Raw genomic sequence first — 27,577 nt, 5'->3', positions numbered from 1 at the left:
TGCAAGAGGTACGATCCTCTTTAAGTCCACCCAACTACTGGGCTATGCTGACGATATCGACATCATATCAAGAACGACCCGAGACGTACAAACTGCCTTCATCCAGATCGAGCAGGCGGCAACTGGCGCGAGATCTTGGGCTGCACATCAATGAAGGCAAGACGGCATATATGGTGGCAATATCAGCACCGAAAACTAACCGACCAACAACACAAAACCGCACTGGTCAAACGGGAAGAATAAAAATAGGAGAATACTACTTTGAGACCGTTGATAATTTCTCTTATCTAGAGTCGAAACTCACAACCGATAACAGCTACGAAGATGAAATCCGCGCACGGTTGTTGTCAGCCAACAGAGCCTATTTCAGCTTACAAAAACTGTTCCGCTCGAAACGTCCCATAGTGTCAAAGCTTTTACTGTACAAGACAATTATCTTGCCACTCCTCATGTATTCCTCGGAGACTTGAGTTCTTAGCAAAAAGAATGGCGAGTTCTTGGCTGCATTCGAGAGAAGAATCCTCCGAAGAATTTTTGGTCCCCTACATGAGGATGGACGATTCCGTAGCATACATAACGACGAAATCTATGAGCGATACCATCGCCATCAGGTTGTGGATAAAATCCGGTTCAATAGGTGGGCGAGTAACTTAATCCGTATGCATAAGGATGATCCAGCCCAGAAAGTCTATAATGGCAATATCTATGGCAGAAAAAGAAGACGAGGCAGACCCTGCCTAAGATGGAGCGATGGCGTAGGTTAGTACGCCAGAAAGCTTTTAAGGATATCGAATTGGGGGACCTCGGCGCAAAACCGGGATGTCTGGAGTTCATTACTAAGGCAGGCCTAGACCGGATACCGGTTGTTGCACAGTTGATGATGACGTTCTGTTTCTCTACGAATAGATGGCAACATGGCAAACAAAAGTAAGAAGTTATCAAACGATGATCCATTTCAAGGCCGATGTCAACCTCTATTTTGTTACATACATAAACATACTGCTGAAAGCGATGTGGTCGATCTGGTTAGATGACCGGTGTCATTCAATTGATATCCAACTGACTCTGTAGCAGACCCTGTGTTCTAACAGTGTACCACCGATGACGAGGCAGTGAAAGTTGTAGAAATCTGCAAACCTTTCATCGTTGTTGCTACCTTTTGGGAGTTGGCAGCAGCAAGTTGGCAACATCGTCAGTAGACTGACCGAGTGACTGCTGTACTTAACCATCTAGTAATTAAGTAACATTTTGGAAGAATATCACTTCGGTAGAAAAGAAAGGCAATTAAACTAATTGAGGGGGTTCCCGACTTTCTCTCTCTGGGCAAGTGTAGGGAAGCAATTGGCACCGCCATACGTTCCCCAAGATCAAAGCCCACCTTTAAGAAGCTTTTCTTGATTTGATGCCCCTTAACCTGCATCGAAATCTTGCCGTCAAATTCCTGCCCGAAATCGGCTTGAAGGTAATGAGAGCGGGCTATGCAGTAGCCGTAACCAGCCGACACGGAATTCGCGGTATCACTAAGGTTTCTCAGAGTACAAAAGCATAGCATCACAAGAGATAGATGAGAAGTCTCCAGAGTTCCACCCTCTCATTCTTAAGCTTTTTTTGTGTGAAACAAAACCTTATTAGAGTCGATTCAATGTCTGTATGTTTGTAATTCAGACCCGATTTACTTGGAAACGACTGGAGCTATTATCACGGAATTTGGTGAGAACGTGTGGTCTCTGAACTCCTTTACATACAACGAATGATTTTAGGAGGCCCCCCCCATACATGCAAAATGGAAGTGTAAAATTGTTTATCACAAAGTATAGTCATGTGAAGTGTCACACGAAAGGATAGTAATTTTCGAAACTGGTCCTGTTTTTGATATTGGGTGAAACACAGGAGAGTGAGGATTCAAAACGTAGGCCTTCAAAAATGTAGACTGAACGAGAGAGGGCTTTCCAATAAATTTCCAAAATATAATAATACGGACAAGGTCCCGAAACTGTTCGTCTCCCCTTAAAGCGAGCGAACTGTCGAAATCAAGCATTTCTGTAAAGATTTTATTATTCTTGAGTATTTCTTTTTTTTGTGCGAAGCCTGGTTTATTAGAAATAGCTTTCATGAATATTATGAAACGATTTTAGGCTCTAGATAATCCACCAACCAAATACCCAAGTTTTTTGCTGAGGATGCTGGGAGTCCTGAGTCCGCACCCACTTAGTGACAGACAGACCAAATACCCAAGGCTTCCCGCAAAACAATGGCCACATATTTTGCAGACTGAAACAAGCGCCCTTTATCAAGTTTGAAGCCTTCTGCCTAATTTATCGAAAATATTCAATATTCGAATGGCCTGTGATACTCCAGCAGAGATTTCCATTCTGGAAATAACTTCATGTAACAAATTCTGCACAGAATTTGGAGTTTCGCAAGAATACGTGCCTGGACCTATTTTATACCTAAAATAAGTATAAAAAAATTCAACACTATCAACAATTAATTTTGAGTACTCACATTGATTCCAGAATTTCGTTGTCCGACTTTCAAGGATACATTGACAGCTAACTGAAAAAAAAAATAAAGGAAAGAAATGTAAGGATCACCTTAGCCGACAATTTATATAGTTAGACAATAGTAAAATGAAAAGGACTGAAGCTTGGGAAAACGTCAACCTCAATTGCGGGCTAGTCTACTTTACCAAATAATAAGGAAGCAATAGTATCCCAAATTTGAAAGCGTGTATACAATGGAGTTTTAAAAGATTTTTCGATGAGTCTCAATCAAGTTTTTATAATAAAAAATCGTTAGCAATGAGAAAGCTGATAGACTGACTCGACAATGGCCTGACTCCACTATGCTAGTCTCTTAAGAAGAGAGACGATATTGCATAGGAAAAATTGGAGTAATGGTCTCGACTATATGTGGCCAATATTAGGAAGAGTGGTAGACGACTCTGCTGCCAAGTTTCTTTAAAACTTGGATGAAGGTACCTTGGATAGGTTTTCTTCAACGAAGCCTCGGTACACTCCTCTACTCGCTGGAGAAAAAGCCTTAAAAAGCCGCAGGCGATAGACGATTTGAAAAGATACGATTATACTATCCGCTGCCACCTTTGCCATCTAATCCACGATGTAGTTCCTCGTTGGGAATCATGTCGGGGCAGGGTCAAGTCAAGCCTTGGCTCCAACAGTATTTTTTGGCCAGAAGCAATGCTTCATTAACACACGAAATTTTTTATCCATTTTTTTTTAAACTAACAAAAGTTGCTTTACTCAAAATATCCAACAAACTAATAATCTGACAGCTGCGAAATTTGTACACGTGCCTTTTGACCTCCAGCCTGCTGCCCTCCGCAGGTTCTTGCAAATCTAAAAATACGCTCCAGAGGCAGAGAGTGTCCAAATTGTTCATTGAAGGAAACTTTGGCGAGGTACCTTCATCTGAAGAGACCGGGCAGCTGCATATGAAGTGCAGGGCCGTCTCTTCACATTAGCTACATATAACCGAAGCTACCACCACAATTTTTCAATGTGGTAGTTTAAAGAACAATGTCCAGTTAAAAGCCCCACTAGGAAAACACCAGCTGTGGATTACATGCAGAATTGCATTCACTAGGAACAGAATTAAAACTAAAATGCTGATAAAGAAAAATGAGGCTCCGTTAGCGTGCAGAGTTCATAATAATCATCCATAATTTACGTTTCGACAAATGTGAGTAACTCCAGCAATTTTCACGGCTAGGTCATCCGCAAACGCTAGTGCAAAAATCTTTGTGTTAGCCAGGAGTCATACCAAGATGTCCATTACTAGGAGCCATAACAGGGGAGAGAGAACCACTTTCTGTGGGCCTCACTAGACTTCTGCCCGACTAATATGTGGTTCTTCCTCTTCTTCGATATGTGAAGGATCCAACTGATTAACCGCGGGCCGATTCCATGGTTATTTGCCGTGTAACAAATAGTCGTGAATGAGGCATAATTGAAGGCATCTTCGATGTCCCCGAATGCGTCTAAAACGTATTCCTTTTTGGACAGAGTGCTGTCTCCGTGAATTTGCCCTTTTGGTTGCATGTTGCCTGGAGAGAAGTCGTCACCTAGCAATGTATGTGTCCCTCAAGAATCGATTTACTAGTCCTTCCAGCCCTTTTAAATATGCGCGTAGGTGGGTTTCCCTGGTTTGGGAATAAATATTATCTTCATATCGGGAAACTCTGCCCTGTAAGTTGGGGCTTACGAATACATTCAAAGCCTTCCCTGCTTATAAGAGACGACTAAAAGGGATAGAAATTTGTGGACAATCTGCAAATTTTGAAACTTTATTGCTACCGAAATGGCAACAACGCCTCGCATAGGCACTGGCCCCACGACTTCGACCTCTGACTATCAAAAACGGACTTTGATCGATTTCTGGAATGTGCGCACTCAGTAGCGAGGGTCCTCAGAGTGCTTGCTTTCTCCAACTTGAGCGGGAATTTCAACAATATAAGCTGGGCATTCTGCACCTAAGCACTGAAAAATGGTGAGACTCTGGAGAGTACTCCTCTCCCGCTTGACACACTCAAGGCAATATGCATTTGTTCTTTGGAAAGCCAAACGGTAGCAGCGACGAATCCATTGTTGACTGGCTTCTGATAGCTACCACAACTGGAAGTTTCCAGTCCAAGTTAAGAAGCATCACAATTGTACAATGCTACCCACCAAAGGACACTTCCGATATAGTGGAGAAGGATGCATTATACGTACAATTACACGCAGTTCATGGAAGTCTACCTGAATGTAATACTATCTGATCGTGATGGGTGATCTGAATGCCAATCTTGCTCGAACATATGATGGGGAAACACAGTTTTGGCGACCGTAACGATAATGGTGGGATATTCGTGGATTGCTGCATTTTCCACCGCCGCGGCATTGTTTCCGCACAGAGCCGTGCAGGGCGCTAACACCGGCCTCGGAAAACATCAGCATCTGATGGTGGATTACGTTTCTTTACGTTTTGCGTCCACCACTTCTCGCAGGGTTGGAGGATTGCAACTCCGTACGTATAAATCGACCGCTTGTATAATCCAACTGTCGCCCGACAGTGGAAGAGCTATCTTGTTAATCGCCTAAGAATATCGAAGAGCATTGGGTCGCCATCAAAAATGATCTTTTCTCGGGTGCTACACAGGTCATTGGCGCCTCCCGAAGGGGAATTATAAGAACTGTGTGACTGCGGAATCGTGGAAGAGAGTCGATGAAGGGAAAGGAAGAATGAAGGCTCTATTGACCGCTGCGAGCGACGACGCGCTCAAACTCCGATATCGAGCGAAATCTGGAGAAGTTCAGCGAGGTGTACGAAGTGACAAAATAGAATTTGCTATTGCGTTGGTCGGGGAAGCCAAAAATGACACAAAACGCAATGATTTTAAAAGTATATATATCATGTGGTGGCAAATCTTCCGATGGTCATGTAAAGGACGTCAATTGTCGACTTTTCATCCACAATGACAACAACTGAAGAGGCGGATAGAACATCTCACTATGGTTCGTAACCGTATCACATCCGGTGAGGTTCCTCTTCTTGTGGATAAAATGGCTAGTTACCGTAACATGCAGATAAGGACTGTTCCTCCAAACAGAGGAGAAATCTTTTCGGTCATCAGAATAAGCAAAAGGAGTAAAGCAGTTGAAATTCATGGTCTCCCCGCAGAATTATTGATCGCTGCACCTACAGTTACTGCGGATCTGGCCCTTCTACTCGTACGCAAATCTCGGTGATCCAAAACCTTTCCCAAAGAGTGAAAGAAGGGCATTTTGAGTGTGACAATTAGAGGGATATTTGCGTGCGCTTCGCCGTCCCAAAGATAATGGCTAAAATTATATTTGAACGACAAAGAGCAGGCTGGTTTCTGCTCCGAATTCTCCTGAATTGATCACATCAGCACTTTAGGGATCATTTTGGAACCGTGCACGGAGTTTAGATCTTCGCTACACTTGCTCTTCATCGATTTCGAGAAATTTTTCGAAAGAATGAACAGGGAGGGTATTTGGAGTACTCTACACAGGAGGGGCATTCCGGAGCAATTAGTAGCCATTATCAGAGCGACATATAATAACGCAAAATATCACGTGCTGCACCGAGGTAAAATCTCGGAGGATTTTGAGGTTCAAAGCCGAGTCTGCCAGGATTGCATCCTGTCACCGATATTATTCTTCTCTCTCCTTGTTATCGGCGACGTTCTTCATGCTGCTTTGTCCGGAGGACGTAGAGGAATTCAATGGATTATGACATCTTACCTCCAACAATCTCAATTACGCTGATGACATCTGCTTGCTCTCTCACCGGGTCATGGATCGATAGAGCCAAATGACGATGGATTTGGATAGAGAGGCAACTCAAGTTGAACTAAAGATAAGCACCTACAAAACCAAGGTCTTCAATCTGACTGATCATCGCGCTCTGCCTATCCGCATTAATGAGCAGAGCGTCGAAGGCGTCGATCAATTTGCATATCTTGGAAGCGTGCCTTCTGTCGACAGTAGCACGGAACTGAATGTGGCCCGACGCATTAACAGCGTTAGATCGACTTTCGCTGCCTTATCTAAAATCTAGTTAAGTTTGAGGTTGAAGAAACCGCGAACGATGGCGCGTATGTGTGGTTGACGGGCTATACCTGACCAATGGATAAATGACTATCATATATAGTGTTGCATGTTATTCTGCATGACAGAGTCCAGTCTCTCAGTTCAGGGCTATATGCACCTGTCAGACCCGAGCTGGGGATTTGGATTCTACTTGGGAAGTGTTCTTCAACCAAATGGTTTACCGTTTCTTCATCGTTTTCCGTTTACCCCTGGCTTTGTAAAATTATATAATTCAGCTGCTCGCTAGGTTCTTTGACGCTTCAACGGTGATATTGCCCCGAGAGAATTAGTCTGTTCGCAAATGCGTATCCATGTTCATCATTTAACTTAACTTATACTTTTCTTTATAGATTTTTAAGCCTCTTCGTGCCGAATCCAGCGAACATTGGATCAGACTTTAGAGTTTGATTGAGAAATTTGCCTGTCGTTCTTCTCTATTTTGCCAAATCCGAATTTCACCAAGATGTTTTACTCCACTTTTGTGTATCGGGTGGACAGCTTTCTTCTCATGCTAGCTGTGATCATCTGGGTTATTTCTTCAATTGCAACAATGGATTTGGTACGTCTCCCAGGGATCATCATAACTCGAGCCTTATTTCTGTTTTGTACGTTGCCTTATCTGCCTTCCGCGGATCCCGGAATGGGGCCCCTAACTTCCCCACCAACAACCCATGGTTCTTGTACGAGGTATATAAATGTCTTGCAGTTATTGATCCGCCGACTAGTTAGGGCAGTGACCGCTTTACAATGTTGATAATTTGTTTGCGAAATATGGAACCTCCTCTACGCTTCAAATGCGGATATCGTAGGAGCTGTACGTCCCCGTCAATGGCCTTAGGAGGCACAACTTGTAACGTGACTTTTCCAAGCCTGTAGTAGAGCTACAGAGAGAGCTAACTAGTTCGATATTAAGAAAAATTTATCGGCCCTCTCTATTGCGCTTTGCTATCGAGCAGTATTTAGGTGGTGGTATTCTAGACGCCAAGTTATTGCAAAACCTCATCATTATGTTTGTTCTCCTATTGTTGAAGTAACTACATTTCCAGATTTTAGAAAAAAGAGTGAGACAAATTGATCAACCCCCGTGTTCTATCCGTAATGCAGATAGGAAAAGTGTGGTGACCTCTTAGAGTGGCAACTTCGGTTTTCTTGGTGTTTATTTTCAATTAAGTCTATGAATCGGTGAGAGAGCAAACGTCATCAGCATACTCGAGGTGTGGAGAGAAGATGTCGTGGTATATTGACCACCTGTGGCATGAGGAACGTCACCGATAACAAGAAAAAAACATACATGTAGTTAAACTAATGCAAGTATTACTGTACTATTTCTATTGGGAAGAAAGAAAAGAGCAGAATAAAAAGTTACCATCTCAAAATAATGACATAAAACACCCTCGATTAAAGCCCCAAAAGCATATCGCTCTTTTAGATTTATTTAATACAATTTTGGAGAGCCGCTGAAAGGTATCTGATAAAACATAATAAGCAATCATTTCTTTTCACTTTTTGGAAAATTGTTGACCATCAAACAAACTTCAATTTCTATAAATTCAAAAATGTTTTTCCTCCAAAGCACACAAATGGCTTTATCGCGCTATAGAAACGATATTGAAAATAACATTTTTCCGTGATTACAATGGCATGGTGACAACGGTGACGTTGATTGTTATTGAAGGAGACTAACGACATGCTGAGGTCGACTACTCTGAAGACACTTTAGGGTAGGATTTCTTCGCAACATTCTTTACGTATTTTCCTACAAAGCATGCCGAATCCCGAAAACTTGAAAGATGTCACGATACCATTTTAAAAGCCTTGAATGTAAGGATGTGGCCATTAAAGTATAATCTATTCCCACTTGAGTAGAGAAAGCAGGAGCAATCTGTTCAATTGTTCTTCTGACTTTTTATAACTATTTTACTATATGGAAGTAGTTCTCATGATCCAGTGGACGTTTCTTATTGAGAGCATTTCACATATGCAGGAGCCATAAGAAATATTAGAATTATGTTCCTAACCGTTGGGTTGAATGTTCCAAACACGCGGATGTTGCGGGCCTTATAACAAAGTCTGTACACCAAAAGTGGAAGGAAGGAATATTTTTCAACAATTTCATTATCGAATCTCATTCAAAATCCAAAAAAAAATGCGATACACCCACAATGTGATTAAACTCATATAATCACATTGGAACTCAATATAACGCTGCACTTTTGAGACATGAACATCATACCCCCAACTCAAAAGTCAACATATCACGCTCAACCGTCCTTTGAAGTATCTTTCATCTAAAATTGGTCTTGAAGGGAGTGTTTTCATAATTTTATCGTCGTTTCAAATGTAAACAATTTCCCGCAATAAATGTCTCGCAAATCTTGTTAGCTATGCTTTTACATAGCTCTTCCACTCCGCTCAGAGATCCAAAGACTTACGGCAAAGTTTATTTGCATAAATGGTTCTACCTTTAAAGCAAAATATCTTTTTACCAAAGTGATATGCTCCTTAAAAATTTGTTGATGCACGAAATTGTAATTTTCTGCAAATTTCAACTCAACCATCATAAGCCCCAGAAATGGTCAAGAGGTAGACCCTCTTGTTCTCATGGGACTAAAATATAAATCATATTTAAAGTTAAAAAATGGCAATGGCATTTTATAAACCCTTTTCAAGTTGGATATGTGGCAATAAATCGATACTAGAATCTGGGGATTTCAAGAAAAATAGAAAATACAGTTATGTAACTCCCTAGAATTGATCTTGCAATGGAGACAAGCCCGCAATGCCGCCAAACAGATAAAAGCATCGTGCGGAATCAACAGAACAAATCTCCTCAATCAGGAAGGAATTCAACTTAAAGCTGCACTGAAAGCCGAGATTGACAAAACAGATAAATGTTAAAGATATTTCATAAATTCAGCCAAATAATACGAACTTAGTCACGCCTTTGAAATTTCGATTAACAAGTCCCGACATCTGAAACTGAGCGCTTCAGGTATGAGAGGTTTTGTGTATTTCTTATATAAGGATATTTGAGCATTTGTCCCACTTGCACCTCGCATTGTTTATGTATTCAGTATGTTAGACTATTCACTGCACAAAAGAGACAACTTTGACCTATTATAACTTTGTTAAGATTAGTGCGATTCCCAGCAAAGTTGATAGTATCGTGTTCCATCCAGGGATGATAAAGGAGCGCATTGAGCGCTTAAAGCACCTTCTACGAAGCCTTTTTCGAGGATGTCTTACTCTAGGCTACGTGTCTTTCTCTTCGCAGAAGGTGAAGGTAGTCTTGATACCTAAACCTAAGAAAGATGACTTTTCAAATCCAAAGAACTTCAGACCAATCCGCTTGACATCATTTTCACGGAAATGTCTGGAGAGACAAGTTGAGCGTCAGATTCATGACAAGGCTCTAAGCTCGCACCCACTGAATGTAAATCAACATGTTTACCGACGTAGAAAGTCATGTGAGTCTGCTCCTCACTCTTTGGCTTCTAAGATAGAGGACGGAACGAATACGCGATGTTGATGTTCGTGAATATTGAAGGAACGTTTGACTGTGCGCCGTTCCAAAAGCTCGATGATGCTACCAGAGAGCACGAATGAAACTTTCATTAGGTGAATCTATGCAATGCTAACGCGAATACTCCTATGTGCTCAAGTGAGTGTTGATCGCTACGTAACAACAGAAGCGCTGAAGGATTACCCCCACGGTGAGGTGACATTTTTGTGCAGTATGTTAATGGACTCACTTCTATGCGAACTGCTAAACCTGCCAATACACGCTGAAATACACGGATGACGTGGCTGTGCTAGTTGTTGGTCGAGATCTCGACCGCCGTTGATTTGATTGGCATGCGAAATCCAAATAAAATGGTATTATTTACAAAAAGTTAGAAATTGAATGGTCTTTGCCTGCCAGAGATGAGGACTGGGTCATTGTGGAGTAGAGGGGAATGAGATCTTGGATGCTTTAGCAAAAGAGGGTTCAATTTGCCCCATGCCGGACCGGAACCGGAGCGTGTTGTCAGTAACACTGGTGAATGCCGCCATCAAAAACTGGGAACAAGCACCAAACTTCTCCTGTCAGAACCAAACGAATAAACTGAAAAGTTTACACTGTCGAAAAACAGGAAGACTTCCAGAAGTATTGTGGGTATTCTGACCAGCCATAATTCACTAGCTGGGCGTATGTTTAGAATAGGGATTCTTCGAGATGATACGAATCCATTCCGTAAAGAGGAAGCAGGATCCACGGAACATTTTCTATGTGAGTGCTCCGCCTATGAACGCATCAGACATCATATGTTTGGTGCTAATGTGCTGAAACTGCAGCGAGTAGCATTACATCCCGGAAATCGTGCGATACAAGACCAATTCAGGATATTAAATGGGGGAATCGGGCACAAAGGACCACTATTCTGAGTGCTCAGAGACTATTCCACATCTCATACACACATACACTGCAAAAAAAGACAGTTCAAGGATAGTATGTGCCCTAGCGTGATATACCGCATGGCACGGTATACTACGATCAAAAACTGGGAAATGCACTCTGATTTACCACCCACAGCTCAGCTATCAAATCCTGCTCTCAACTCCACGTGGTAACTGTCGAGCAATGCATCTGCAGCTAACGTGAGAGGGTGCCGGCTTGCTCCTTGCGTCAGAAAACAAGGTCTTATGCCATATCTGGCTGTAGATATAAAAAGCTATGGGCAGGTTGTCTTAGAAATGAACCTAAGGAGCACACGTATACGGCACACGGCATTGGAATACAAATTTAATTGTTGACGTTGGGCTGACATTTGCAGCATTCTGTTACCTAAGTACGTAAGATGAAATCTTACCGAAATAGCGTTCAGGCTTATTTGGTGAACGTCCCGTTCCGTTGAAACCCTGGCAGGCCTCAGAGAACGCTCAATGTTTCGTCACCATTAGGTCAGTGGTGTAGGTTCAGATAGACCACACCTGATTAGCACTGATCCGGTTCTGAGCGCAAAACCCACACAACGGTTTGCGCCAACCCTTGGTCTCACTTCTTGCAAAAATTAACACGGGGTCACATAGTGACTACACACCCGAACATTGACAACGGCTTTGAATGGGGACTCAATTAAAATGGATACGAATAACACAAATAATACTGGAGAAAAGATAAAGGCGAACTGAAATTAGAAAAATTCCTTCGAAATTCCAAGATCACCAAGTGTAAACTTACAATGGAGGGTCAGCGAATGCGAACCCCAATCGCCACTGGACGTGGATATAGAAGTGGACTTAATCATGGAAAGAAAATATTCCCATAACCTTGGTGAACAAATTGGAGGACGGAAAATAGACGTTCCATTCATCAACAAATAAAGGATGTAATTGAGAGTATTAGAGCTCTCTATAAATTGAGGGAGATTGAATGGCGTGAGAAGGCTAAAGAAGCGATTCGGAATAATAATTCCTCGCAGGCAACTCCGGGATTAGATTAAATGCCTCCGTGGTAAAGAGGAAGAATATCCTGACTGGATACTCGGCGAACCCGAGACGCAAGCAGGACACCAAAGCAGCGAATGAAGAATGCGAATGTTACACACCAGAAACAGGTGGACGATACAGAAGAAGTTTGGACAAAAATTACCGAAAAACGGATGGCGAGGAAGAGCAAAGAACTCAAAAAACCGAGGCCCGATGTTATTTTAGTTAAGGAAACGGGAGAAATGCCGTATGTGGATGTACAGCGCAGCGTCAAAAGCGACCCCTAATTTTAGGAAATGGGCAAAATGGTATCAAAAATTAGGATTCCAAGCGAAGATCTGTTTCTTAAACTAAGCGAAACAGTAGAAAAATCAGCTGAGTTCAGAAGGACTATCGGAGAAGCCCTGGGCGGAGGTGGGAACCCTAACAAATCCTGTTACTACCCAATATGAAGACATTAATAATATTACAGCTAAGGAGGACATAGTCGGGGCCATTCGCTCTGAATTCAAAATCGGGGCAGCAGTAACCTTGGAGACGGTATCATTTCGAAAAACGTACGGCGCCCCGCAAACACACATTTAATTAAATATTTATTCATTTACAGGATCCAGATATAAGTCTTTTAAACATCTAATTTAGCCATAATTAGAATAATATTGTATATAGTATAGATTTAGATTAGTATAAATCATCGTCATCATCAACGGCGCAACAACCGGTATCCGGTCTAGGCCTGCCTTAATAAGGAACTCCAGACATCCCGGTTTTGCACCGAGGTCCACCAATTCGATATCCCTAAAAGCTGTCTGGCGTCCTGACCTACGCCATCGCTCCATCTTAGGCAGGGTCTGCCTCGTCTTAGTATAAATACAACCAATAAACCTACTGATGAGCAGATTTGTTACCACTGATGAAGGGAAAAGTGGCTCCCGAAATATCGGTATTATATGCAAGAATAATTATCTACACCAGCGAAAAAGAAAAAACAAGCTTTTTATTATTTCAAACCGATGGGATAGCTCAACGAAAGGCCAATGGACGCATAAGCTGATTCCAATCATCCGTATGTAGGTCAATCATCACCACGGAGGCTGTAGTTATCAGCTAACGCAGTTTCTATCTGGTCACGGTGGGTACCGCAAATATCTACACCGGTTTAGGCATGACAACTCGATAGCATACCCAAACTGCCCAGATGAGCAAGAAGACGCAGAGGATGTAATATTCTATTGCAATCCCTTCGCGACGTGGAGGACCAACATTCCGAGCGTGCATCTGCTGGTGGAGCGCATGCTTCAGTCAGAAGATCAACGGCAGGAACTACTAACATTCGTAAATAATATGTGAAAAGAGCTCCGCATAACGGAAAAAGAAAGTCGAGCGGCAGCGACTGAATGCTATGGGTTTATGCAAGGTAAACTAGTGGATTTTTAACTCCTTCAATATATTCTAAAAACCTTTGATTCGATATAGGAATAATTTTGACTGTTCGGGCGTTATCTCACATCATTTCTGCGGAGCAAGCTGACCGAAAGGGGCTATAGGTGTGGTGGGCCACAAGTATATTAGTTTAAAAACCCGACATGAATAAGAAATACATCGAGCGAAACACCGTTCCCCTGACGTTTGAACCCCAAAAGCTTTCCAAGCTCCGAGAAGAGAGTAAATCCGAATTGCATCCCCTAGTCTGTGGTGATGACAGCGGGAACACCACACTGTGCTGTTATGTCCCTCAAAAGTAGGCATTGAAATGGGGTACTGTTCTGGAATCGTTTGAAAGGTCTGCATATACACTGCTGAAGTAGCCATTGGGCTAAGGGACCAAATGGAGTGTTGGAGAACTGCTGTTGAAAGGTATGCATATACACTGCTGAAGTAGTTGCTCAAACTCTCCCCGCGCAACGGCAAGCCTCTGAGATGGTAGAGGACTCACCTTCGAGAAGATTGGGGAACCAGTAGTATTGATGTGATGCTAGACATCATGCTTAACTGGCCGAATTTGTGGGAGGTTGTGGGGTCTATCAGGGACCTATGCTGTAAATCTACCAACAGCCCATAGTGACACAGAAAGTCTGCGCCTAATATGGAAACACTGGTGTCAGCCAAAATGAAGCGCCACGAAAAGGTCCTAAGCAAGCCAACACCCACGTCTACTTGCGTGTAACCGTAAGTTGCGATGGGCATGGAATTTGCTGCCGCTAATCTCAGCTGCGGGGGAAATAGTTTGTTAGGTCTGGAGATGAGGAGGACCGAGACTTCCGCCTTCCGGCCAGATAATTACGCCCACTAAGGGGGTCGTACATTGTAAGGCGACATATTGTTGCACTCCTGGTTAACGTCGCCGTGTCCCCCAACGAACTCAGTTTTCAGGAACTGCGTTAAAAATACATGGGGTGATGATGGTACCATCACACGCAGAAGTTTGATGTGGAACGCGGCGCGCGGCTACCCGAATGTCCATTTCTTGAGACGACCGTTGAACGAGTTCGAGAACGCTCTCTGGTCAATTTAACCGCTTTGTTCGCATGCGCAGCCAATTGTCTTCCAAGTTCCGTCACGTCAACAGATCGTATATCATGTCGGTAGGCGAGGCCAATACCTCAAGGGAACCGCCGTCTGCACACGCTAGAATGGCCTGCGTGTCCTCCGACAGTCGCTGAAGCCACAACGACGTTTAGAGCCCTCTCCCTCGTCTATGCCGACTAACGCGATTGTGGAGTTGGGGGCAGCTCCAGAATTGATGGTCCCGAAGCAGCTAATCTTTTGGCTGCAGTTTGCTGTGGCTTCCGAATCGTTGGTAGCCTTGTCACCGCTGCCGTGTCGGCAGTCTACCATTTATGGCGAAATGACCCAATGGAGGAAACTCCTAGAGGTACTTGGCGCACTAAGGTTTGGTTGAGCGAGGATGACAGTAACAGTTGATTATTGGTTGGTTGTAGAACAATCAATAGTGCTTGCGCGACACCAATAAAATAACTTTCTGGTGCAAAATATGCGAACTGGATCCATAAGTTCAACTAGTTCGGCTTCGAGTCCTGGCCCTGCTGATGTTTCCTCTCGCATGCGACAGACATGCGATCGACCTATTCCTTTATTTCGGAGAATTTGCGGGTGATGTGACGTTCAAGATCGCTTAAGCTGCACGCCTCGAAATTCACGTGATCCTGTGGTACTTCTCCGTCCACAAACCAACTATGGGAGTCCGCCCCTGCTGTAGGCAACGAAACGATGCAAGCATTCAATGCAACTTCTTATGGCATGCACAGCCCGATGCACACGCAAACACACACACTAGGAAGCTGCGGCGAATTTTCTGCGGAAAACACGTTTTCTCAAATTCTGCGCTGCTATCGATTGACCACCAACTGAATTATGCCGGTCTCAAGCTGAACGTCCACCGATGAACATCGCTTACCTTGCAACTGCTGGTCATTTTCTTTGAATCTTGGCGAAAGTTTGTTTGTTTGAAAATCATGCATAAAGAGTTTTCCATATAAGATGAACACGAAGCCTTTATACCCGAAGCACCGGGCTTCTGGTATCCCGACTTGTTTAAAAATTACGACAATAATTACTCAGTGTGAAGTAGTCTCGCTCTTTCAAATTGGCCTCTTGGCAGGTCGCGTTCTCTTCCAGTGCGCCCGGTATCGCTACGGAACAGACCCGATAGTTAATTCTATTCATCAACATCACAGTTAGATACTAGACAGCTACCTCACTCCCCCTTGCCCCTCAAGGGGGGAAATCAGTGCGAGTACACATGATTTCAAATTGTTTTGCCCTTGAGCATGAGCGAGATGTACCGAAAACCCGATCAGCTGTGTTTGACATACCGCCCGGACTTGCCAATGTATTGGTGAGATCGGCAAGTTTTTGCTTATGTATAAGTGAATACGTGAAACAACTTTTTGCTATATGGGTGAGCACGCCGTAGTACCAGAATAGCAAAAGCTCACCGATCTCTCTCTTACCAATACGATTTGACGAAGATTATGCCTTTTCCTTGTTTAGCGTCTCTGATGTGTACAGATAAGCTTCTGCAAGCACATTTGCAAGTGGGGTCATTTTTGTAAGGGTACTGCCTATAGTAGATCTACTGTGATCAACATGTTGGTTAATCGCCACCACGAAGACTGTGGTTCTCAGTAAGCTCAGTGGCTATGCGGTCATGGCGGCTACCTCAAATATATACACTGGTTGGGGCATGATTTGACAGCATGCTCGACATATCCAGGCCCGGAATAGCATGCAATATTCTTCTGCAATCGTGCGTGGAGCAAGAGCATTTCAAGTATGCATCTTCTGATGGAGCAGGTGCTACAGTCAGAAAACAGATATTAGGAAATAGTAGTATCTGCAGCAAATTATCAAAAATAGCGTATAGGGGAAAGGATAAGGCGAGCGATCACACAAGAAGAACAGTACCGAACCCATGAAGAAATATTAAACGACAGTTTCGTGGGGTTCGGTTTTGAAGTTTGTATGCATCTGTCATCTGAATACACCCTCTTTTGATAGTTTTTTTTAAACTTATTAAACAAGTAAATCCAGTCATCAACTACAAAGATTAATCATGATTAGGGAATGACAAATCGTAATCGTTCATCGATCAACTTCGGTTAGTGATTATTCACGATTAACTTTTGCACTTTTGCCAATAGCGCGTCCCAGCCCAATAAACAGTCCTTTGCTCCTGATTCCTAGAATTCAAGTGTAGTCTAAGCGCAACAAAGCCACCACCAGCAAAATCTCTTCAAAATTACCTTAATCATATCATCATGTTTCTATGAGTCACACTACAAACAAAAGGGTAGATTAAGTCTCTAAGTTTTATCTTGGAATAAGTTAGCTGTTAAGATAGTTCCTAAGATTATCGGCTTTTGTATTTCTTAATTTGAAGTTATGCAACACAAATGTAGTGGAAATCTATTTACTACATACACAGGCGATCATAGCCCAAATCTTCTTTCATTCAAAGAATCTGTATGAATTCGGAAAGCATTATTCTTATCTGATATGATGTAAAGTCTTTTGACGTAATGAACGGACGAAATGTTAGAAAAATGTCAGTACTTTGAAATGATTAATGACATTCCGACTATTCAATGTAGTATTGTTGCTTTTGTGAACCAACGCACAATTATTATATCCGAAAAATGAATAGTTTTTTGGTGGATATTTTTAGTCCCAGAATTTAAAGTTTTTGGTTCCCCCAGGTCCACCTCAGTTTCACTAAAAGAAGACCGCTCATATGATATGCTTCTTGACTAATAACTGCATCCAAATCTATAATTTTCAGAATCAAAAAAAGATTTTGAAAACTCTAGGCTAATACCGCGGCATCTCGTAGTAGTCAATTAGACCATAAAGTTAAATTGTCGCTTTAACTTCTCCCAATAATCAAAATCAAGCGTACAAAATCGAGCACTAATTCCTGCCATATTTAACAATTTATTTTATTGAAATGTGCATTTAAACTTTACACATTTCTCTGTCATATGTTCTTTCATCTCTCGTTTGACCTAACTCTTTTCATTCAAAATTGTGAACTAAATGCTCACATGCTTTTGTGACACATTCTCATCCACATTTATCCACATTTCCTGGATTAAAACATCAAAAAGATTGTCTGGTCGATGCGACAGAGAACGAATCCGTATCTGCCGACAAGCACAGTGCATACACTTCACCGTGTGTTTATTCTCATTGTGTTAATAAGATGTCTGTTTTCCGAGTATATTTTCAATGGAGACCAAATGAAGACCATATGACTTTGAACCTGATTCCAGATTGTTATTTTTAGATTGTTTGACTAACGTAGGCTTTCTGGTGATGACAACACAAGGGGTGAGTGTATGAAGTTTCGTTGTTAGCTCTTTCGTTCTTTGACTTACTTAGTGACATTAACCACCCACGTCAGACCTGCATCATAGTGTAAAATTGCAACTTCAATGTTGAAATTGATTCCGAGAACAAGAATTTCGAGTTCATTTGTACATGTCGTTTCCTCTAAGTTGTTAAGATTCACTTCATCTTCTTCAAAACTTAGAGAAGTTGTTCCTGGTAATAATGCTGAGTATGGAACTTCTGAAAGCACATCCGAAAGTTATCTACAAAACTAATTGACGAGGTAATGAAAGCAGAGAACTGTCAGAAAACCGTATTTGGGCATCATAAGGAAGAAAGCAAACTTAATTCATCACAAGAAACGATGGATAATACCCCCTCAGGAGTCGTTTGCCATCCTTAAAGGGTGCCCAGACAAGTGATCCTAAGCCACTAATTGGCATTATTTACACGTCCTAGAAAGAAAATGAATCGCAAATGACCGATATATGTCGGGCCACATTGGAGATACCCGGAGGCATCGACGGGGGGATGTAACCCTAGCTATACCAAGGTAATATTTGTGGCATGTAGTAGCAACCTGCCAATGCCGGATCCTAGTCGGCTAGTGTGCATTTAATTGGGAATCGTTCCTAGAGAACTAAAAATAGGTCAGACTTCAGGGAACCAAGGTATGGGTTTTGTTGTTTCGTACCTAACTATTGTGACTCCGATTCCTTGCACACAATACGCTGGTGTAATACCCATAGACAATAAAAAACACAAACCGAGAAGTTAGTAAAGAGATAGGAAGAGGTAGCTACCTCTGTTTGGATTCAATACGAAAACGAGTTGCTCGTCGTAGCGTCCAGTGAAGAAAGTATCAATGGCTGAGACACCCGGCAAGACTCCAGAGTGCGCTAGGCCAAATAAAAAGGAAATCTTACAAAGTCATGAGGCACGAAGACAACAAATCCAATACTCGGATGTGCTCCTATTCCAGAAAGAAGCCCAGAGAAATCGTTGAAACCTTTCTGAAGAAGTGGACATTTTTGCTCGGAAACGCATGGCAATCTAAAACGTTCCCCCAGAAAAGCATCAGCAAACGCGTGATAAAACATTGCTGAAACTGAAAAGCGCCTGACCGTATTCCATTCTACAAATGGAGACAAACAACAGAAGACGCATAAAAACAGAGCAATTGTAATCCCCACTGAGAGGATCATAAGTGTCCAACGAATCCCAAATAATCCGTTGCAGAACTGTGGAAAAGTGAAAAGAGCAAGACGCCTCTAAAAGAAACTTCATCCAGGTGGCCATCAGAACATAAACAAGTCGGGAAACCGGAAGCTGGACGCTTCAGGTATGAAAGGTTTTGTGTATTTCTTTTATAAAGAGATTTGAGTGTGCATTTGTCCCATTAGCATGTAGCCACTTACAAGTGATATTGACATTCATAGTCTTGAATTTGCAGAGGAGCGACAGTTCTGACCTAGTGTAACTTTGTTAATAATAGTGCGATTTCCACCAAATTTAGCAGAATCATGATCTATATCGTAGCCTGCATTGTTGCAAAATTTTGTGATTCTAGGGTGAACTTAAGGAGGGTTTTCCTGTCAATTACTAAAAATTATAGTAATGTACTATTATTAACTTTATTTGAGGAGGTATCGATATGGAGGGTATTTCGGAGCCTAGGCACCATATAGTGGCAGCCCCCTGATTTTTTTCAGATTTTTCGGTTGGGCAGTTCTTGAGAATGGGTTCGTTAAAAAAATGACCACTTTCAACCCCCCGCAGTCCCCACCTTTTCAGCAAAAGTCAAAACTAAGACCGACTTCGAAAAGTACTAATCGAGACCTTTAATTTGATGCCCCACATGACTATATTTGATGAAAAAAAAATGTACACCCCCCTTTTACATGTATGGGGACCCCCCCTTAAATTCGTCGTAAAAGGATGTAACTCACTATATCCGTGAGCGTTCACAGTTCCCACCTTTCTACCAAATTTGGTGTCAATCGCTATAACTGTCTCCGAGAAAAATGCGTGTGACGGACAGACAGACAGACAGACAGACAGAGCGGTGCCTGGACTGCAGATGAAACTGGCAAGGCGGCAATATCGGCGTGTGGAAATCAGGCCATTCAAGAAGTGATGGAGTTTCCAGAAGTTGGATTCGTCAGGGCAAAAATAGCTGGTATCTATATATATAGTTGCTATGCTCCACCAAGCGCGACGATAACAGAATTCGAAGGAATGCTAGGTATGCTAGTCTCGGATGCAAGAAGTCGAAACCCCAAGATCATAGCTGGTGATTTCAACGCGTGAGCCGTTGATTGGGGCAGTCGCACTACGAACGCCAGGGGCCGTATCCTGCTCGAGGCTTTCGCGGAGCTAGATTTGGTGCTTGCCAACACGGAAAACGTTTCCACTTTTCGTGGGACAGGGTCGGGCTCAATAGTCGATCTGACATATGTGAGTACCACATTGGCGAGGAGAATGACATGGTTTGTCAGTGAGCATTATACTCACAGCGACCACCAGGCGATTTTCCTCCAGATCGAATATGGACCATGCGTCGATACGTGTTCCCGTGAGGCTGGAAACCGGAGCTGGTCCGTGAAAGGGCTTGAGGAGGATGCATTCATAAAGATGCTATTGGGAGGCCAAAGTCCCGGTGGTGCGGCTACGAAAAAGGTAGAGCAAATGATGGGACGCATAACAAGAGCATGCGACGCTGCTATGCCGAGACGACGAGTTCTCGCAAAAAGGCGCTCAAACTATTGGTGGAATGAAGAGATCGCGGTGTTACGGAATCCATGTTTTCGTGCTAGAAGGATCTGCCAACGATCTAGAGCAACACCAGACTTCGACGAGAAACGGCTAGCATATGTGAACCTTCGAGGTAAGCTTAAGCAGGCTATACGGACCAGCAAGCGAGAATGCTTCAAGGAGCTTTGCACAGAGGCAGACCTAAGCCCCTGGGGAACAGCGTACAGGATAGTTATGAAGAAGATGAGAGGGCGAACACCACAATTGACCTCCCCGCATCTTCTGCTCGATATCGTGACGGCGCTCTTCCCCCCGGATAAAGGGGAGCGCAAACAACACAAGCGAGCACTCGACGTCTACACCATACCTGCGGTAACTGAGGAGGAACTTACGCAAATTTGCCGGAGAATTGGTGATAACAAAGCACCCGGTCTGGATGCTGTTCCCAATAGAGCCCTTAAACTCGCTGTTAAGACCAGACCCGACTGGTTTATCAGCGTGTTTGAAACATGCATGATAGAAGGTGTTTTCCCCGACCGGTGGAAGAGGCAAAAACTAGTTTTGCTCCCGAAGCCGAATAAACACCCAGGACACCCATCATCATATCGACCGATTTGCCTTATCGACACGGCACGAAAGATGCTCGAAAGGGTCATCTACAACAGACTGCTCCCTATCATCGAATACAAGGATGGACTATCGGAGCGACAATTTGGATTTCGTCAAGCCCACTCAACGATCGACGCCGTAGACGTTATTTTGAAGCTGGCTCGAGACGCAATGTCGTCTAAAAAACGCTGTGCCGTAGTGACGTTGGACATCAAAAATGCGTTCAATTCCGCAAGCTGGGAGTGGATAAAAAGTTCACTGGCTAAAACGGGTGTCCCTAGTTACTTGACTAAGCTCCTCAACAGTTACCTTTCGGAGAGGACACTGTGGTACGACACGGATGAGGGATCCAAGTAGTACACCGTCACCGCAGGAGTACCACAGGGCTGTGTTGGGTCCTCTCCTGTGGAACGTCATGTACAATGGGGTCCTTGTCCTTCCCGTGCCAAAGGAGGCCACGATAATCGCTTTCGCAGATGATCTAGCTGTGGTTGTCGTCGCGAAAGAACCTGAAGACGTGGAAATGTACGCTAACGAAACCATTAGCGCCATATAAGCGTGGCTGGAGATGGTTCAGCTTGACCTTGCGGAACAAAAGACGGAGGCGGTCTTGATTACCAATCGTAGGAAGAGGAATACGATTAATATTCGCGTTGGTGGTCACGTCATCACTTCGAAGCCGGTTATCAAATACCTAGGGGTGATGATTGACGCTAAAATCAATTTCAAGGGACATCTGGACTATGCCTGTGAGAAAGCGGCAAATACCAGCGTATCATTAGCGTGGATGATGCCTAACATTGAAGGTCCAAGGTACAGTCGCAGATTACTTGTAGCCGGAGTGGTTCGCTCCACACTATTATACGCGGCACCAGTTTGGGAGGAAGCATTAGCGTGTGAGAGTAATCGTAGGAGAGTGAATATGACTTACCGCTTAGTGGCGCTAAGGGTGTGCAGCGCGTTCAGAACAATATCAGGCGAGGCAGCGTGTCCCGATAGACATTCTGGCAAGTGAGACACGTTGCCGGTACGAGACAAGGAAGATGAATCCTCTTGAAAAGGATGCAGAATGCCGAAAGGCGGCAAGGCGGGAGTCGCTGGAGAAGTGGCAGAAACGGTGGGATAACTCGCAGAGGGGTCGCTAGACCCACACTTTGATTCCCCGTATTGAAGAGTGGATTCAGCGACGACACGGTGAGATTAACTACCATCTGACGCAATTCCTGTCAGGACATGGCGGTTACAGGAAGTACCTGCACCAATTCAGGCTGGATGATTCTCCCTTGTGTCCTGAATGTGGTTGCACACCTGAGGACCCGGAGCATGTTATGTTCCACTGTCCACGATTTCTCTCAGAAAGGAGGAGTCTGGAAGACTCCCTGAAAACCACTCTAAGCCCGCAGAACATCGTCGGGGAAATATTGAAATCGGAGGGAAACTGGTGTGCGGTGAACATCTCTCCATCCATAAAAAAAAAAAAAGGAAACCAACGCTTGGCTCCTTAACTTGAAACCAACCGGCTCTTTGGAAATCCGACATCTTGACTGCTTTACAGAAAATAACGAAGTGCAAGGTTGAATGCCCCAAAGGAGCCAACACCCGGATAAGTATCAACTTTGCAAATCCTTGAAGCTGAAAATTCGCTGGGGAACAATACGTAAGGAAACTTCTTCATAGCAAGATAATCAGAATTGATGGAGTAGTATGTAGAATACGGCCAGCCTCGACAAAGCGCTACAAGTGTTACTAACACACATCTGCAACCTACCGGGGAGTCAACAGTAAAATAAATTGTCATCATCAACGTCGCAACAACCGGTATCCGGTCTAGGCCTTAATAAGGAACTCCAAATATCCCCGTTTTGCGCCGAGCTCCACCAATTCGATATCCCTAAAAACTGTCTAACGTCCTGACCTACGCCATCGCTCCATTTTAGGCAGGGTCTGCCTCGTCTTCTTTTTCTACCATAGATATTTCCTTTATAGACTGGGCTGGATCATCCTCATCCATACGGATTAAATGACCCGCCCATCGTAACCAATTGGGCGGATTTTATGCACAATCTGACGGTCATGATATCGCTCATAGATTTCGTCGTTATGTAGGTTACGGAAATAGAAAAAAAGATTGTCAGAGAGCACAAATAGGTCAAAGGAAAGGAGACTTCTGTGCAGGAATCATGGCGCGGCTGATAAGAGCGTTACACATACTGTCAGCTCGAGCCGATGTCCACATTTAAAAATGAAACTAGAACCCGCTGGTACGCGACTAATATCATCCGCAGCTTATAAGCCAACATATACTGGACCATACCTACAATCGCTCATGAGTTAATAGGACAGTTCGCAGGAGAAGTAAAAGCTGCCCTAATGCTAATCAGCACCAGATCAAGTTTTATGGCATCTAAACTTATATCGGATGAATCCACACCGGGCTGCAAAGACAGCGTTCAGGACGCAACCTTCGAGTCGGAAAATTAGAAAATTTCTCGGCAAACGAAGATAACCGTAATACACCTTGAACGAAGTAGTCACAGGTAGATCTCGACATTGAGGTGAACATTGGCGAACTCGTCGAAGCTCTTGAAATAGATAGAACCATGCTGTAGCATATTTCGCAGAGGCTGGAGATTGCAGTAAATACTGTCGTAAATTCAGTTTTAAAACTGATAACCGGGTACATGCGGGACTTTCTTGCGGAAATTGAAAAACTGCGGAAAGAGTGTCATAAGCTCCGGCGTTTAACACACAACTATGAGGAAGCAGGCAAAAGAACAGCAGAGTACGGATCAAATAAAAGGAAATTCCGCACCGGACAAATAAAAGCAAAGCTCACTGGACTTAGGTTAGAAACTGGTCACGTCCAGTCAAGGCTCTGTGGAAGTTCTGTTCACTTTTTGGGTCGAGGTTGGCGACCTTTCACCATGATAAAGCTGGAGGAGGCGGTCCTCTCTATAAAAAATAAGAAGGCGCCCGAAGTCTACGGTATAAAGGCAGAGATGTATCAACTGATGTTTCTCCATAGGTCGGACCTACTGCTCGAGGCATTCAACATTTTTCTGAAAGAAGATATTTTTCTTTGTCACTGAAAGGTAATGCTCTAAATTGGCGAAAAGATAGACGGCGTAGCGTCAATGCCGACGGAACCAACACCAAGTGGGCAAGGTTATGGCACCGGGAAACACTGTATTCACATTGACTTACTCGTCGTGATGCAGGGGCGGCAGAGCCACGAAGTGGTTTTAATACACCCGCAACACTTCGAACTTTACTTTTCGGATCGTGGTTGAGCAATTGAACCCAGCGTACGAGTTCTTCTGGCACTAAGTGTGGTCGTAGAGCATACCAGATGAGTTCGTATGGCACACGGTCAAACGCTTTCTCTAGATCCAGAAATGCAATGTAAAGAGGGCGATGCGTCTCACTGTTTCTCCATAAGTAACCGCGCAGCGTGTATTACATCAGCAGTTCCGCAGTTCTTGACAAATCCGGCTTGATTCATGGTTATTCCAACGATTTCGCGAATACGGTTGTCAAAAATGCGTTCAAAAATCTTTATGGTATGAGAAAATAACCGGATCGGACGCTAACTTGAACATTCTGCTGAACTACCTTTCTTTTTCCACATTGGAATTGTGGTACTTGCTGGTGTTCTACCTTCCTGAATAACTCCATTGACGAATTCACTGAGATAGTGTTTGGTCCCAGCTCATCGCTTTCCCGAACTCAGATACAATATCATCAGGTCCTGTATCTTTCCCCGACTTCATTCGTTTTATTGCATTCTCAACTTGATTTGCGCTGACAGGTGGAGTTGAGCAATGCTTGTGGAAACTGGCTTTGGTGACCTCGTGTTTTCCAGAAGCCGCTTTGTGGATCGTGTCTTGAATTTGGTTCTACGATTCTTCCACATTCGTAATGGTTGGTAATCGCGTAAATGAAATCATTTCAAATCGCCACCATTTAGTACGCGGCGGGACAGTGCCTTCCTTGGCTTGATTTGCAAGACGGCAATCAACGGCCGATGTTATGGTGCGATGGTCTCATAGAGGACGGCTTTGCAGTCAGTGACGGTGGTTTTCAGCATCAGGTCGACCTGTCTCTAATGTATACGCGGTGAAGAAGTAAATAGTGCGATGAGCTGATATAATGGTGAGCTTCATCAGCCAGTCATCAAATCGTTCAACTTCTTTAACGGCGTCACCGAAACCCTCTGAGATGGCAATGTCAACACCGTATTGAGTGTGTAGGCTACCAAAATAAAGAAGTTTATAGCCATTTGTACCACGTTCGCATTCTGTCTTAGCTTTTGGCACCAGACCATCGGGTTTTTGTAGAGCGCAGATATCAATGCGCTTTTTTTGAAGAGCTCTTGCGATTTCCTTGGTTTTTCCAGTCAGGATGCTCATATTTAGCGTACAGACTAATTGTGGTCACAAAATCGATCCGTGTCTCAAGAAAACCGTAGGGTTAGGCCGACAAGGTAGGTACTTACGTAACACTACCAGGATATAACTGTTACTGGAAGGTGACCCACGAATCAGCAAGCGCGAAACAGACCCGGAGCTGCCTTCTGCAAGTTGACCACTCTGTATTCTTAACAAAGCCGGGAAAGTGCTTGAAAAGCTCATCAGAAGTATACTTCCCGAAGCGATAAATTCTACCAGGGACTTATTCACAAGGCAGTTTGATTTTAGAGCAGGGAAATTCACTGTGGACAATGCCGTGGAAGCGATTTACCAAATTAAGGCGCACATCCATCGATCTCGAAGGATAGAGCTAGTTAAAATTTGCGATGCTAGAAATGGCTTCAATTCTGTAAAATGGGTAGATATGATAGACACACTAGTAAATCCTTCCCGTGTGCGAGGTACGGGTGCGGATATTAACGGTTTATCTGAGAGGCCCTTGCTCGATAAGGGGGAAAACCCACCAGGGTAGCCCATCATAGAGCCAGATCTCTGTAATGCTTCCCACGAGTCTGCTAAGACTCAGCATTACAGAGGATCGTGCTTGGTTGGTTAAACAGATAATGTGCCGATACTTGTAGCACTGTTGAACAAACGCAAAGTTAGTAAGCGGATAATTAACTGTTGATAATTTCAGCCTTTCGCTTAAAAAACAGAAAATAAATAATCATCCTAACCCAAAAGAGGATCCCAACGATGCGCCCCGTGACGATCATCAAGATGATTACAGAATCAAACCCAACAGTTAACTAGCGTGGATTGACGCTCGATGAAACGATAAACTTTTTTGAATAAATCAAAACAGCGGCAAATAAAACTGCGATAGAGTTCTCAGCGATAAGGCCGCTACTGACAATTTTTAGTCTTCCCACCCCTAGCAGAAAACGCCGCGGGTAACATCTGCCCACCATACTGACTCTGAGTAGTTGTAATGATGTTCGCAAGTCCGACTCCCGCTGCCTTTCTGGCTAAGGAACAGAAAACCATCTATAAGCACAAGAAAGAGGTCTCAAGGGGGATGATTATTCGTAAAGAACAGAATAGAATGGTACCTCCCTTGGGAAAACTTGTCAAGAGGCAGATGGATGGGCCCGGCTCATCGGAAACTTCCGCCCATATCTGAACTGAAAACATGGTGGAATTAAATATTTCCTTACCAAGTTTGAAGAGCATTGAAGTTTTCAGTCTTATTTGCACCAGATCAGTGAGGCACAATTATATAATTTCTCTCAATAAATATCGCTCCATCTGGATTTGGTTAACCAATAACCGAGATAGTTGACCAAATCTTTGGAGGAAGTTGCACAAGGCCAGAAAAGAAAATTCAACGATTGCTAAAGAGATACATAAACATTTATTTACGTTTAGCTCTAAATCGTCCAGATGGCTCAAGTGGTTAGAGTGTTGGGCTGTCGTAGCAGGAAGCCGCAGTACAGAAGGAGTTGTTGTCGTGACTGGGTGTAGGATACCAGTCGACTTAACTGTGAGTGAAATCAGCGTAATAATCTCGGGCGCGCGCAAAGCTAACCATGTTGCCTTCTATATGATGGTACTGTAATCATGTGGTGACCCGTTACGGTCTTGAATGAAGTGCTTTAACACACTTCAAGGCAATGATCCAATAATGATTGTTGCACCAACGATTATTATTACTATTATTTAAATCATCTGTAAAGCTCGCAGTATTGTTATCGGTTTCATTTCTGCTCATATTATTTTTATGATGTTGCTGGCATTATGGACAACTAAGTGGACGGCGGGACACAGTCAGTAAATGAATAATTGTGACTTAAGATGATCAACGGATTC

At 43.4% G+C, this 27,577-nt stretch overlaps 1 protein-coding gene across 3 annotated transcripts in view; it reads right to left on the bottom strand.

Moving 5' to 3' along the window:
* Positions 1–27,577, bottom strand: part of LOC119659323 (FERM, ARHGEF and pleckstrin domain-containing protein 1-like) — a 215,551-nt gene that overhangs the window by 168,763 nt on the left and 19,211 nt on the right. For 2 of the 3 annotated variants that reach the window (XM_038067347.1, XM_038067350.1), the window contains exon 2: positions 2,506–2,556. The exons of the other annotated variant lie outside the window; for it this stretch is intronic. The gene's annotated coding sequence lies outside the window, so the exon portion shown is untranslated. The remainder of the gene's footprint in view (positions 1–2,505; positions 2,557–27,577) is intronic. 3 annotated transcript variants of the gene reach the window in all.

This window comes from Hermetia illucens, chromosome 6, assembly GCF_905115235.1.
Source record: "Hermetia illucens chromosome 6, iHerIll2.2.curated.20191125, whole genome shotgun sequence".
Lineage (NCBI taxonomy): Eukaryota > Metazoa > Arthropoda > Insecta > Diptera > Stratiomyidae > Hermetia > Hermetia illucens.
Note: the sequence above shows the minus strand (reverse complement) of the source record. Positions and strands in the feature narration are given on the sequence as shown.